General features: G+C 50.3%; 1 pseudogene; it reads right to left on the bottom strand.

Annotated features, from left to right (window-relative positions):
- Nucleotides 1–1,398: 1,398 nt before the first annotated feature.
- LOC123132429 (ABC transporter B family member 19-like) lies at nucleotides 1,399–14,930 on the bottom strand (annotated as a pseudogene).
- Nucleotides 14,931–15,073: the final 143 nt, after the last annotated feature.

Below are 15,073 nucleotides of genomic sequence, written 5' to 3'. Positions count from 1 at the left end.
TTTAGAGGAACCTCGATAAAAGAGATACAGAATTGTGGACAAGATTTGAAGGTCAAACTCGAAGTGGAAATAGGCATGAGGATTATTTTTGCACGTGTGTTATGGTGAATATCAAATTAAAGAAATATTGAATATAGCTCCCTACTATCGGGAGGATAGGTTATAAAGAGAAACCACCATGTGAGTTCCCTCGGTTTAAATGGATCAAAGATCCATGCCATTTATTTAGTTGAGTTAAGAAAAAAGAAATGACATGATGGCATGATGACATGATGCAATGCACGCGATGCAAAGATGAATGCAACAGACGAAACAAAACACGAAAACCCTGGAAGGCATCTGAAGCTCTGGTATTGGGGCGTTACAGTTACAAACAGTATCCACAAAAGCTGGAACCGGCAACGTAATTTGTTTCAACGGCAAGAGACTGCCATACGCCGATTGCTGGATCCGTCAGCAAAAAAATGTTGTGACCATGCTGCGAGGAAGCTGCAACTAGCAAAAACAATGGCGACGACGGTGCTTCAACCTACAGCGCAGAAAAAATTGCTACAAAGAGACGCCATGGCCATCGTCGAGGAAGAAAAGCCGGTTCCAGCAATTTCATGTAAACAGGTTGAAGCTTTCATGTAAACGGTTGCAGCTTTTTTCATTTGGGCAAGAAATCGATGGTTGAAGCTTTTTTCCACCGTCGACGTTCGCTGCACAGGGTTGCACGGGTGATGGCCACCAATCATCACCATTAAGATAGATGTAGCAAAAACTCGCTGGTGGTAGCAGAAGACAACGACATTTGCAACCAAAAATCATCGTCATTGTTGTCCCGGGTGCATCTCTGCCATGAATTGATGTCGCAAATTTCTTCGTCAGTTGTAGCAAAATCCAACGACAGTTGCAGCAAAAATCGTTGTCCCAGTCATCTGCACGAACGCCGGCCACCAATCATCACCATTAAAAATGGATGTAGCAAATAAACACGCTGGTCATAGCAAAAGACAACGATAGTGGTAGCAAAAATCGTCGTCGTTGCAACAAGAAACGGATGCAACTTCGTCCGTCTGCAATTATAGCTCTTTTTCCCACCCCACAGATTGAGCGGTTGGTGAAAATAGAGCTGACCGAGTAAACGTGGTGGGCCAAGACCACGTGATGGGCCAAGAAAAGAAAACCAACATGCAAACGTGGATCGGGAGGTGCGGGAGCGCTGGATCGCTACGCGATCGAGCGGCGTGCGCGGGACAGGCCGAAGCTTCGGCCGGTGCACCGTTTGTAAACGTTTCCCCACACAATGACACAATGCAGGGAAACACGGCTGTAAGTGACAGTTAGCTTATCCAGTGCACAGGGCTGCAAGTTTCCCCACCAAGATAAGACCTAAACTTAGCAAATGATGCTTAAATTGTTATAATAACACAGAGTAAAACCCGTAAAACCCTGTATTAGTCCGTTAGTCTAGAATTTTCGATGCTTTAATTTCTAATAATGCTGCAGCCATATCAGAAACCCATGCAAAGAAACTCAGTCCTTCGCCCCTTTGACGTGCACACGGTACATCCGCGAGTAAACACCATTGCTCACAGAGACCAGCGCCTCATGGCTGCCCATCTCGACCACCGCACCTTTCTCCATCACGACGATCACATCCGCGTTCGCCACCGTGGACAGCCGGTGCGCGATCGTGATGCTCGTGGTCGTGCTCGACGACACCTCGCCGATACTGCTCTTCCCCCACCCCTTCGCGGCCAGGGAGCTCATCACCACCCTCTCGGACTCGCCGTCCAGGGCGCTGGTCGCCTCGTCCAGCAGCAGTATGGCAGGCTTCTTCAGAATGGTCCTGGCGATGGCGATCCTCTGCTTCTGCCCCCCGGAAAGCTGGCTCCCTTTGTCCCCGACCACGGTGCCATACCCCGCCGACAGGCCGCTGATGAACTCGTGGATGTTGGCCTCCGTCGCGGCCTGCACTATCTCCGCCTCCGACGCGCCTTCGTTGCCGTAGCTGATGTTCTCCCTGATGGACAGGTTGAACAGGATCGGCTCCTGCTGGACCAGCCCTATCTGCCTCCTCAGCCACTTCAGGTTGTAGCCCCTGATGTCCTTACCGTCCACGAGCACTCTTCCTTGGCTAGGCTCGTAGAACCTTAGCAGGAGCGCGAACACCGTGGACTTCCCGGCGCCGCTCGGGCCGACCAAGGCGACCCTCTGGCCTGGCTCAATGGCGAGACTGAAGCCATCCAGAATGGCCACCTTTGCTCTGGAGGGATAGCTGAAGCTGACGCCTTCAAACGCGACGCCACCCACAATTCTGTCTTCTTCATCATGAGACACTTTTGGTACATCCGGCACAATCGTTGTTTCTCTGTCAAGAATGTCGAGCGCAGGGTCCAGTACCGCGAGCGCCGACATGACCATAGGGATCAAGGTCCATAGCTCCGTGATGGAAGGCACCGTCAGCGCGAACGTCTGGTATGACCGTACACAGTTTTCAAACGTTGCCAGTCCATTGCCAATCAGCGCAATGCTGCAGCTCAACTGGATGGCGTGCGTCATGTGCCATAGGCAGAGGGCAGCCCCCTGCAACGCCCCGTACTTGATGATCTCCATCCTGATAGTCTGCATCGGTTCTTGAAGTGCCAAGTCCGCTTTCCTGAGTATCTCCTCTTCCTGAACGAAAGACGCCACGGTGCGGATGTTGCTGACGGCCTCTGAGGTGAGCGAGATGAGCTTCTGGTGGGAAGTGGAATTGTCAGTGGCAAAGCCTTTCGCTGACCTGACTTGTACGAGGCCGGCGATTAGGTGGCATGGCATCATAGCATATACGGCTAGAGCCATCCTCCAGTTCACTGCTGTGCTTAACACCGTTGCTATCAGGATGGAAGAGATGCACTGAACGATGACGGACATCCGGTCGGATATAACCGTTTTGATCATTGAGGTGTCGCTGACAACACGTGCGGTCAGGAAGCCGACGCTGTTCCCGGGTTCTTCGAACCAACCTACTTCGCTCCGAAGAACGACTGCATTTAGCAAAGAGAGATGGTGTTACATTCAAGACAATGACCGTCCATATACGCCTGTGCTAAATGACACTCGTGAGAGACCCGAAACTTTATGTTCGTGTGTCATACCTGAAAAGAGGGCCTCCCTTAGGTTATTCATCGCCCTTTCACCGACCAGGCCATAAATATAGTGCTGAAAGATGTTACTGAAAAATGTTTAAAACCCAACTAGGAACAAAATTACCGAGTATTTGCCAACTATTCTCTGCGCATCTGTCTCCAGGTATGCCATGGCAACCGTTATAATGAAGAAAGCAAATATAGGCCTCGAGATCCCAGAGACTGCTGCTGCTGTAGAACCCAGCAGAACTTTACCAGGCACAAGTTTAAATGTTCGAAGAAATATTCTGTAGAAAGCAGATGTTCTCTTTCTGGCCCCTTGCTTCGGTTGCTTTGAGGTCAATTCAATTTTCTTCTCTTTATCATCTGCAGTGAAAGATGGCTTGTTGTCTTGTTCTTCTTCGTCTTGTTCAGTGATTCTGTTTTACCACTCAAAATAAACTAGTGAGTGCGTTGTACCCTTATTATAAGTAATCAAATTAGGTACTTTATGTTGGTCCAGTTTAGAGAAACATATTTTCAGCACAGCGCCGATTCATCTTCTGGCACATGTACAATGTGATGATGGATTTGATAAGGGGACATTATACAGTGTAAAGAAGCATGTAATTGATTACATTTACCTGTCTCTACTCTGGCCAGATTCCTTCTCCAGATTCTGCATGTTACATACACTCGAGTAGAATGCACTTTTCTCCAGCAATTCTCTATGAGTTCCAGAATGAGCTACTCTTCCATTCTCCACAACAACAATCTTGTCCGCGTTTATAATTGTTGATATTCTGTGGGCAATCAAGATGACAGTTCTCCCTTGCATAGCTCTGTCAAGAGCATCCTGAACTAGCTTCTCGGATTCTGAATCAAGAGCACTTGTGGCTTCATCAAGCAGAAGAATTGGAGGATTTTTTAGAATAGCCCTTGCGATCGCTATTCTCTGTTTCTGGCCTCCTGATAGTTGCACACCTCTTTCTCCTACCTGAAGTAATCCATGAATAGGGGTAATGCTCACTATTATAAAGATTTGGTATCTAAATAAGTTAGCTATCCTTTATGCAACAAATTGCTGCTCGCTATGGACTACCTAGGGATAGGGACAATGGAGTGCCCAATTTGAAATGTAGTCTGCATTTCTGTAAGGCTATTAAACTCAATAATTTTACTTAGAACATACTAGAATAAAAGAGAGGTTTGTGAAGTTTTCACTGTCCTTGCTTTGTGAACATAAGTCTTACCTCAGTTGAGTATTGGTTTGGAAGTTTGGAAATAAAGGTGTGCACATTAGCTGTTTTTGCTGCTTCAGTGACCTCTTCATCAGTTGCACTCATTTTGCCAATTCTCAAATTATCAGAAATAGTACCAGAAAAGAGTGATGGTTCTTGAGACACTGAACCTATATTTCTCCTCAGGGACTTCAGATCAAGTTCCTTCATGTTTTGACCGTCAATTAATATGGTAGGACTAGGGTTCCTACCGGCTCTACTGCGTAGGTTGTAGGGGCAAGGAGGGAGTGGACGCGGCGAGGAACGGGCGCGCCGGCGGCAGGGCGCCGTCGCGGCTAGGGTTGAGGGCGGCGGCGGCTTGGCTGCGGCGGCTAGGGTTTCCGGCTCCTCTAGGAGCCGGGCAACAAAAGATAATAATAGTCTTTATTGCTTGCCTTAAAACGATGTCTTACATGAGTATTTATAACTTTAGCCTAAGATAACTTTCCTAAGATAACTTGTGGGCCAAGCCCCTAATACTAATGCCCGGTGGGCCTCTTCCTAGAATAGACCAAGCCGGTCATAACATCTCTCCCCGCCTGCGCAAACAGCTCGTCCTCGAGCTGAAAGTCTGGATAGTGTTGACGGAAATCCTCACGCTGCTCCCAAGTAGCCTCCTCCGGAAGGCCCGCCCACTGAATTAGGACGAACCAGACGCCACGACGGAGCTGGGCCTGCAACACCTTTGCTGGCTCTGGAAGAATGCGACCATCGGCGGTTGGAGGAAGCACCGGAGGAGCCGCTGGTGGCTCGCCACGGAAAGGCTTGAGCAGCCCCACATGGAACACGTCGTGGATGCGGGCGCGGGCTGGAAGCTGAAGACGATAGGCCACCTTCCCAATGCGCTCCATGACAGGGAAGGGCCCGGCGTAGCGAGGACCAAGCTTGCGCTTCGCGCGCGGGTCCAGTGACTGCGTAGAGCGGTGGAGAAGACGCAGCCACACCCAGTCACCCACTGCGAACTCCGCCTCGCGATGATGATCGTCATAGTAGTGCTTGGCCGTCTGCTGGGCCTGAAGGAGACGCTGACGGACCTCAACCAGCATCTCATCACGGGTGCGGATAAGGTCACCCGCAACCGCCGTCCGAGCCGTCTCCGGGTCAACCGGAAGTATAGGCGGGGGTGGTCGACCATAGACCACCTCAAATGGCGTCGCGCGCAAGGCGGAGTGATAAGAAGTGTTGTAGCAGTACTCCGCCCAAGAGAGCCAGTCCACCCAAGCGCGAGGCCGATCACCTGTCACACAACGCAAATACATGGCAATGACCTTGTTAACCACCTCAGACTGACCGTCCGTCTGAGGATGGAATGCCGTACTCAGGCGGAGCTGGACACCCGCCATCCTGAAGAGGTCGCGCCAGACATGGCCCGTGAAGACTGGGTCCCGATCACTGACGATCGACGTCGGGAACCCGTGTAGACGGACTATGCCGTCGAAGAAGGCCCGGGCCACGGACGCCGCCGTGTACGGATGGCCCAGCGCGATGAAGTGGGCGTACTTAGAGAAGCGATCGACCACCGTGAGGATGACCGACTTGCCCCCCACCTTGGGAAGGCCCTCGATGAAGTCCAAGGAGATATCCGCCCAAACCTGAGACGGCACCTCCAAGGGCTGAAGGAGCCCCGCCGGCCTCAGGGTCTCTGTCTTGTTGCGCTGGCAAGTCTGACAAGACCGAACCCAGTCGCGGACCAGGGCACGATCGCCAGGGATGTAGAAGTCGGCGCGAAGACGATGGAGGGTTTTCTGCACACCCTCATGGCCCGCCGAGTGGGCGAGCTGCAACACCTGGTGACGGAGATCATCATGCGCCGGAACAAAAATCTGGCGCCCATGGAGGAGCAGTCCGTCAGAGAAGCGCCAGGGCTCCTCCAAGTCGCCGGCCGCGAGCTGCTGCTGAAGAAGTGCGGCGTCATCTGCCGTTGCAGTGGCGCGTCGAATGTCGGTGAAGAGACCGAACGATGGCCCGGAGCGGATGCACAGGGCCGTCCCGGCGGACGCGTCGGCGGGTGGCGCGAGGTCGGAATCGCGACGGGACAGCGCGTCGGCCACGGTGTTAAGACGGCCCGGCCGATACTCGACGGAGAAGTCGAAGCCGAAGAGCTTGCTGATCCACTGGTGCTGCGGAACGGTCGACAGCCGTTGATCCAGCAAGAACTTCAGGCTGTAGTGGTCCGTGCGAATGTGGAAGGTCCGCCCCCACAAGTATGGCTGCTAATGACGCACGGCCTGGACGAGGCCAATGAGCTCCCGCTCGTAAGCTGCCAACTTAAGATGGCGCGGAGCGAAAGGCCGGCTGAAGAAAGCGAGGGGCCCATCGCCCTGATGAAGTACGGCGCCGAACCCGGCGCCCGAGGCGTCGCAGTCCACCACGAACGGGCGGTCGAAGTCGGGCATCTGGAGGACGGGGCCCGTCGTGAGGGCCCCCTTGAGGGCCTCGAACGCCGTCGTCGCCTCGTCGTCCCAGGCGAAGGCGTCGCGGCGAAGCAACCGCGTGAGGGGCGCCGCGATGAGTCCGAACTCCCGGATAAATTTCCGGTAGTAGCCGGCGAGTCCGAGGAACCCGCGGAGAGCCCGCGGCGAGTGAGGCGTCGGCCAGGCGAAGACGGCCGCCACCTTATCGGCGTCCATAGCCACCCCGTCGGCCGAGATGACATGGCCGAGGTAGGCGACGGTAGGCGTCCCGAACGAGCACTTCGAGCGCTTAAGGTGGAGGTGGTGCGCCCGAAGCTCGTTGAAGACGATGGCGACGTGCTGGAGATGTTCGGCCCAGGTGGCGCTGTAGATAAGAATGTCATCAAAGAAAACAAGCACAAACCGCCGTAAGTAGGGTCGAAGGACGTCGTTCATCAGGGCCTGGAACGTCGCCGGGGCGTTGGCGAGGCCGAAAGGCATCACCAAGAACTCGAAGTGGCCATGGTGGGTGCGAAACGCCGTCTTGGCGATGTCGTCCGGATGCATGCGCACCTGATGACAGCCCGACCGGAGATCGAGCTTGGTGAAGAAGCGTGCCCCATGGAGCTCATCCAAGAGCTCGTCGACCACCGGTATAGGGAACTTGTCCTTGAGCGTGAGTGCGTTGAGGGCGCGGTAGTCGATGCAGAAGCGCCATGTGCCGTCTGACTTACGGACGAGAAGCACCGGCGCCGTGAAGGGCGATGTGGAGATCCGGATGATGCCTGCGGCGAGCATCAGGGCACACTGGCGCTCCAACTCATCCTTCTGCAGCTGGGGGTAGCGGTAGGGCCGCACCGCCACCGGAGTGGAACCTGGTACGAGGTGAATATGATGGTCGTACACCCGGGCAGGCGGAAGACCCCGCGGATCGTCGAAGATGTCGCTGTGCTGGTGCAGAAGAGAATCCAGCAGGGGGTGCTCGGCCTCCGAGGACGCGACAGCCAGCTGGAGGTGTGGCACGGCAGGCGCGGCGCCCCCAATGCCCTCCCACCGGATGCGGCGGCCCTGCCGCCAGAATGTCATCGTGAGCGCGTCGAAATCCCACAGGATGGGGCCGAGGGTCCGGAGAAAGTCCACCCCGAGGATGAAGTCGAAGCAGCCCAGATCGATCCCTGCACAGGTGATGGAAAAGTGTTCGCCGCCGATGGAGATGGGAACGTCGCGGGCTAGCCCATGGCACCAGAGGCGATCGCCGTTCGCCACTGTGATCCGCAAGCGCTCCCCGCCCGTCGTCAGGAGGGCTAGCCGACGCATGGTCGACTCGGGCAGAAAGTTGTGTGTGGAGCCCGTATCCAGCAGGGCCACCAGTCGCTCGCCATGGATCGTCACGGGCAGCAGCATGGTCCGCTCGCCCCGGATGCCGGCCAGGGCGTGAAGGGAGACGACGCATGCCGTCGCTGCGGAATCCGCGGCCGCGTCCTCGGTCGCCGCAGGCGGATGTAACGGGTCGGGCGAGTCGTCCTCCTCGATGTAGTCGGCCGTCTCTAAATAAAAGAGGCGGGGGCAGACATGGGTCGGCGTGTAGGGCTCATCGCAGTTGAAGCAGAGACCCTGACGGCGACGCTCCTGCTGCTCGGCCGGTGACAGCCGACGGAAGGGTCGTGTGGCGGCCGGGGGTGTGGCTGTCGCGGCTGGGAGAGGCCGACCCAGGGCTGAGGAAGTCGGTGCTGGCCGACTGGGCTGGCGGCCGCTCCGTCCGAGTAGCTGCTGCAGTGCCTGGGCCCGCTGCTCGAAGGCCCGGGCGTAGTACATGGCCGTCTGGAGGTCGGGGGGATCCCGGAGCTCGACGTCCACGCGGATATGGTCCGGCAGACCGCCCACAAAGAGCTCGGCGCGCTGGGTCGCGGAGACGCCCGGCGCGTGGCACGCCAGGGCCTGGAAGCGGTCGGCGTAATCCTGCACCGTAGATGTGAACGGTAAACGGCCGAGGGCCGCCAGTCGGCTCCCGTGGATAGGAGGCCCAAAACGGAGGAGACAGAGCTCACGGAAGCGCTCCCAAGGTGGCATGGCGCCCTCGTCCTGCTCGAGGGCGTAGTACCAGGTCTGCGCTGTGCCTCGAAGATGATAGGACGCGAGCCAGGTACGATCCAAAGCGAGCGTCCGCTGCCCTCGAAAGAACTGCTCGCACTGGTTGAGCCAGTTGAGGGGGTCCTCCGTGCCCTCGTAGGTGGCGAAGTCCAGTTTGGCGAAGCGAGGGGGTGTCGGCCCGCCGTGCTCGGGGGCGGCCGCAGTCGCCGCCGGCGCGTATGCTGGGTCGGGAAGCGCCGGGGCGTAGTTCGCCGAGCTGGAGGGGTGATCAAACCGCAGGGAGGGCATTGGGTGTTCCGGCGCCGTGGAGTAGACCGGGCCCGGAGACGAGCCGGTCGCCCAAGCGGGGATCGGCCATGGTGACGGTGGAAACTGCACCTGGTGCAAGGGCCGACCCGTAGCCCTAGGCGCGGGTGGTGGTACTGTCGATGGCGGCGGCGCCTGGTGGAGCTGCTGCACCGGCGCCTACGGCGTGGGGGCCGGCGGTGGCGCCGGAAGAAGCTGCTGGGTCGGCCCCCCCGGCGGCGCGGTGGAGGCCGGCCATGCTGGCCACGGCTGTCCCGCAGCCGAGTAGTGCGGCAGCAGCAGCGGCGGCTGGGACGCCCCTCCGTAGGGCGCCTGGAAGGCCGGGGCGGGCCACTGTAGCGGCGGTGGTCCGTAGGCGGTGGTGCCGGCGCTCGGTGGCGGGGGCTGGTTCCCAGCGAGGTAGAGGGTAATACCCCTGACCGCCTGGACAAGCTCCCGCAGGGTGCCCGACACCTCCTCGGGCGAGAGGAGCGGAGGCGGGTCCGCCGTGATGGTGATGGGCGCTGTCGCGGTGGTGATGGTGGTGCCGGATGCGATCTCCGCCATCGCGGTGGAAGTGGCCGGCGGCAACGAGAGCGGGGTGGGGGCCTGGTGTCTCTGGATACCAAATTGGTAGGACTAGGGTTCCTACCGGCTCTACTGCGTACGTTGTAGGGGCAAGGAGGGAGTGGACGCGGCGAGGAACGGGCGCGCCGGCGGCAGGGCGCCGTCGCGGCTAGGGTTGAGGGCGGCGGCGGCTTGGCTGCGGCGGCTAGGGTTTCCGGCTCCTCTAGGAGCCGGGCAACAAAAGATAATAATAGTCTTTATTGCTTGCCTCAAAACGATGTCTTACATGAGTATTTATAACTTTAGCCTAAGATAACTTTCCTAAGATAACTTGCCTAAGATAACTTGTGGGCCAAGCCCCTAATACTAATGCCCGGTGGGCCTCTTCCTAGAATAGACCAAGCCGGTCATAACATAATATGTCACCTGCATTCCACACCGTATTACAAACACAAGTAAAATCTGAAAATTTTACATTCTACACATCATTTGAATTTTCCTTTTTTTTGCAACAATTGGTTCTGTTTGACATGTCAACATATTATTTAACTTTTGGTGTAGAATATAATATGATTGTTTTCTTTTTCCACTGCAAAATCTTGCAATAACATTTTGCATTCTAAAAACGATCTTCTCCTTAATTCCTCTATTCTGGCATCATGTTGCGTTTGTGACAACTTAAGTATGTTCAAAGGGTTTGACCATTAGGAAAATATCAAAAAAATAGTTTTTCTTTTATTAAAAAAACAAAAGATAATATAAATTAAGAAAAGGTAAATTAAAATACTGGAAATACGGGAAAATGATGGATCACTTTTGAACCAGTAAGAAAATTTAGTAATATTTTATAACAGGATATACTTAAGATGTTGCGAAAAAGGTTAAGTTTTTTCTAAATTTTTACACTAGGATTTCTCATCAGAATATTTGCACTATGGAAACATATCAATATTTCTAAAGTTTATGGGACCCTTAAAATTTACCCGTTGTAAACTATTTAATTTATTTTTACATCTTTGCTTCAGAAATTAAAATTATTCAGTGGCTCACTATTTGTTTTGAATTTTATCTGTTCTTCTTGATTTACAATTTCTAAGTTTATAATGATTTCTGGTATTTCTCTCCGCTCATCTATTTTTCTTAATGATCAAACCCCTTTAACCACATGGAAGTGGCAGAAACAAAATGGGGTATGATAGAACAAGTGGCACAACAGAGGACACCATTTTCATAGCAAAAGGGGGATTGCAAGAGTTCCCCGTGACAAAAGATACTTTTGCAACTTTATTATGTCAAGAATGCAGTCTGAAGTCGTAAAATCAAGCACTGCTGAATACAGCCCAGCAAACTATATGAAGTTTATACACACCTCGGCTAAAGTTTGTGCGGTGTTAGGTATATGTCCTAGACGTGTACCTGACATAGCGTCGTAGAACCTCTGAACCAAAGAAATCACAGTGCTCTTCCCACATCCACTACTCCCGACAAGAGCCACAATTTTGCCTGCCGGTACAGCCAGTGAGAAACCTTGGAGAATTGGGTTATCTTCACGGGATGGATATGTGAAATGCACCTCTCGTATTTCAATGTCACCAATGACCTTCTCCAATATTCTTCCATTTGATCCAGAACTTATCACTGGATTTCTTTTGATAACCTTAAACACTTCTTTACCAGCAGCTTTTGCTTGACTGAAGATCTGAAGGTCTGGAGCTGCATTTGAGAGATATCTGAAATCACAGATAACAAAAATATCAGCACTGATTACTCCGCAGGATAATTATTTTGGATGAATAGTAATTTGGGATAACCATGCCAGTATGATATATTGCTAGAAAGATAGTTCTCAGTATTACATTGCACCGGAGAGGATGTTAATAACAGCCGCAATTGTCTCACCCGCTTTCGCGGATCTTCTAGTTACTGCTACTGCTCCAACATAGATTGTCAGTGAGTACGAACAGAAAGTTACAATCTGTAACATTCCCAAACCTAGTCCTTTTATGAATGCCTCTTTCTTGCTTAACTTGTATTGCTTGTCCATGCATTTCACAAAGGATTTCATCGCCGAGTTTTCTCCAACAAATGAGAAGACAGTCTTGATATGTGAAAGAGTCTGCACAAATATATGTTTTATAATATACATTTAATATGGTAACCTGCTTATTTCTAACAAAACTGTCATTGTGTAGGTACCTGTTCCACAACAGTGGTTGTTTCAGAGACCAAAGCTGTCCTTGTCATCGACATGCCAATCATTGTTTTAGCATATGTTGCTCCAACCACAAGAAGCATCGGAACAACTAACACAGAGAGCATACCCACCTCCCAGCAGCACACAAAAGCAACAATGACAGCGACTAGGAATGTGGAGAAATTAGAAATAAAGTGACCCATCTGAGAAAAATAAGTAAGATACTGTTCATAATTTGTTACCATAAAACAATCTTTTTTGCTTCTCTTTGGATTAACAAACATACAGTGAATGCTATAACATGCAAACTGATACCTTCTCTCCAATTGCATCTTTTATGACGCTCATGTGATTAGTTGTTCCGGCCATGATGTTCGCGGTGGTTAAGTCGGTGTCAAAAGCTCCGACATCTTGACTGAGTACTGATCCCAGATATGCCATCTGCATGTGTGTCATTTGTCTCTGACTTGTGTACATCCAACATGTAATTCCTGCAGCACAGGGACATTGTGGCAGAAACGTAAGACAGTTTATTTCAATATATACTGATGCCATTTCATATTATTTGTGTTTCCATCACGTGGTGTTTTCTTGTTCATGCACGAAGAGTTAAATAAGAGAAGTAGTTAAATAGAGATTGGTGCTATTATGAAATTCCCCGCTTTTATCATCATAAAGATTGTTTTCTGTGCCCATTTCTTTGGTTTGTGATGTGCTGCTGTTCTTCTGAACTTCACATAATATTTTATGCCAAGCTATTGTCAGGTGGCTACTATAAGATGTTTGATTGGGGCATCAACACAAAATAATAAAATTCTAACCAGCTTCAAGGGTTCACAACTTCTCCTTTTAGACCAATTCTGGTAACCAGTAAAATCACTGAAATTTCAAATTCAGCCGAACCACCTAAATTTTTTTAATTGACCAAAATTTGAGTTATATTTCAATCTGCCCGAAATTGGTTATCACTGAAAATTTTAACGGGCCGCTGAAATCAGCTAGAATTTCCATAATTTCAGTGAAAACTAGCTTTTGAAGAATCCTCTCAATTCAGCATTTTGGCCTAATTTCAACTCAAAGTTGCTTGGTACCAAGTTTCTCAAACCGAGGATTACATGTAGGCCATACTTGCATGCAACTTTGCAAATAGTGCCATACAGAGGGTGACTTAGGCCCCACTGAAATTGACTGACACCTGGATGTTACGCACATTTTGTATTTTATAAATAAGAACTTATATTCATATACAGAAGTTTCCACTGTAACTAGGATTCATGTTTCTTTTGTGCCAATGTTCATTACCTCAAATACTATACAATAAGCATGCACTTATATTGTGCTACCATGTTGACTTGAAGTAATTCTACTATTCTTCAGTACTCTCATAACTGTGAAATAGTTTAGCTCATCATAATTAAGTAATACCATCAACTTTCATGATTTTGTTTACACTGGGTAAACTAGCAAAGTTAGAAGAGGTGTACTCACCAATCATTCCAGCAGGAAGTGTAATAATTGCCAAGGACCACATATATGGAAGTAACTACAAATCAGAACAAGAATATACACCGTCAGTGACATAGCCAACAGCTTTCTTAACCTTAATAAAATCAAACAAAAACACTTCACAAAATCTAATGATGTCTTATATCATGGCCTTGAATATTTTGGAAAGAAAATTAACCTTAGTAAGTTGATGGACAATTGCCTCCCGATTGCCTATGTTGTCCCCAAACATATCGACAGCTTTGCCAAGTATGTAATATGACATTGCAGGTGCCATGCCGTGTACGAAGGACCCAATTGTCCCTGATACCATGAGCAGCCAATCTAGCGCATCGGCGTAGCAAAGCAGGCCGAAGAATGGGAACGGTTCATCAGCAACTGCTATTTCTGGTGGTGTGCTTTTCTTGTCATCCTCGTGTTTGAAGGATTCGACGGGGCAGTCCTTTTCTTCCATAATGCCTTTGTTCTTGTGAGTCTTGCACTAGTTTGCAGAAGAGTAGCAGAAAGACAAGTGATATATAGTAACCGATAGCTTGGTTCCAGGTACAAGGTAGGACAAAACCCTGTTACTCTCAAGGTTTATATGTTGAGCTGCTACAGCATGAAACCAGATAACATTAGTTATTTCCCTAAATGAACATGAGCATGATGTATCAGCCTTAGCAGTTGCCGTTCTCAGTTGGAACTATTTTTGCTGGCACAGCATGGCAACCATCAAGCTGTTACGCAATAATTTTTGTTTGAAGCGACATGTGGCACTTGAATTTATTGACTGTAAGCTGCACCACTGTAAAATACAAAGCATGGATCTTTTGCTGCTGTAACCATCTTTGTTTTCATCAACGAATTTTGTAAGAGTCAAGAAAACAAAACTACTGCCTAGGATCTTACTTCAGATTCCCCTAACCCTACCAATTAAACACATTTTTGCCTCCTGATATGATGGCTTAATGAGATCAGGATGATTTCATTTAAATAATAGGTTAAAGAGTGCTCACATAATCAAGATTGCTGACTGGGAATATCTGGTGCATAATTTGGGGCATAATTTGAGCATATATAGTTTACTGCTGCATTTTTGTCCAAGAAGAAAAAACTCAACCATTGCATATGTTCTCTGAACTTTATGCCCATTTTTCATCAGGACATAACAAAAACTAACCCCTTCCGTACTCCGATAGCAGGTGGTTTGCTCAGATTTTCTGAACAAAATCACAATCTTCTGCAACTAGCTTGTCCAGGTCCAGAAGGACAGTTGGAAGCAACAAAAAAATATATTTTTTTAGCCAAATAGCAATGTTTCATTCATCTGGGCTCACCAGAACATCTTCAGACGTGCAGGCAGACTACACATCCTAAACATGACATGGTCCATGCCTTGATAGATCCATAAAGAACTAGCCACCAAGGACATATGTTGTCTTGACTGAATCAACTGTTATATATTAAAAATTAGTATACTACCTGTAGTTATTTTGGATGAATCAGCTGTCTGCGCAGAAATTGCCGTCCCCTTTGTTCGTTCTTAAGTTGTTAATTCCAGCCCCCATGAGCTTCAAACTTCCCCACATCAAACCTCTTTCATTGCACAGATGTTGATATATGATGTCTGTGGTTACACCGACTGGGCATTTTGTTGAGAAGGAACACATCCAAAGAAGA

The sequence above is a fragment of the Triticum aestivum genome, chromosome 6A (genome assembly GCF_018294505.1).
Source record: "Triticum aestivum cultivar Chinese Spring chromosome 6A, IWGSC CS RefSeq v2.1, whole genome shotgun sequence".
Taxonomy (NCBI): domain Eukaryota; kingdom Viridiplantae; phylum Streptophyta; class Magnoliopsida; order Poales; family Poaceae; genus Triticum; species Triticum aestivum.
The sequence above is the reverse complement of the archived record's forward strand: the minus strand, read 5'-3'. Positions and strand labels throughout refer to the sequence as shown.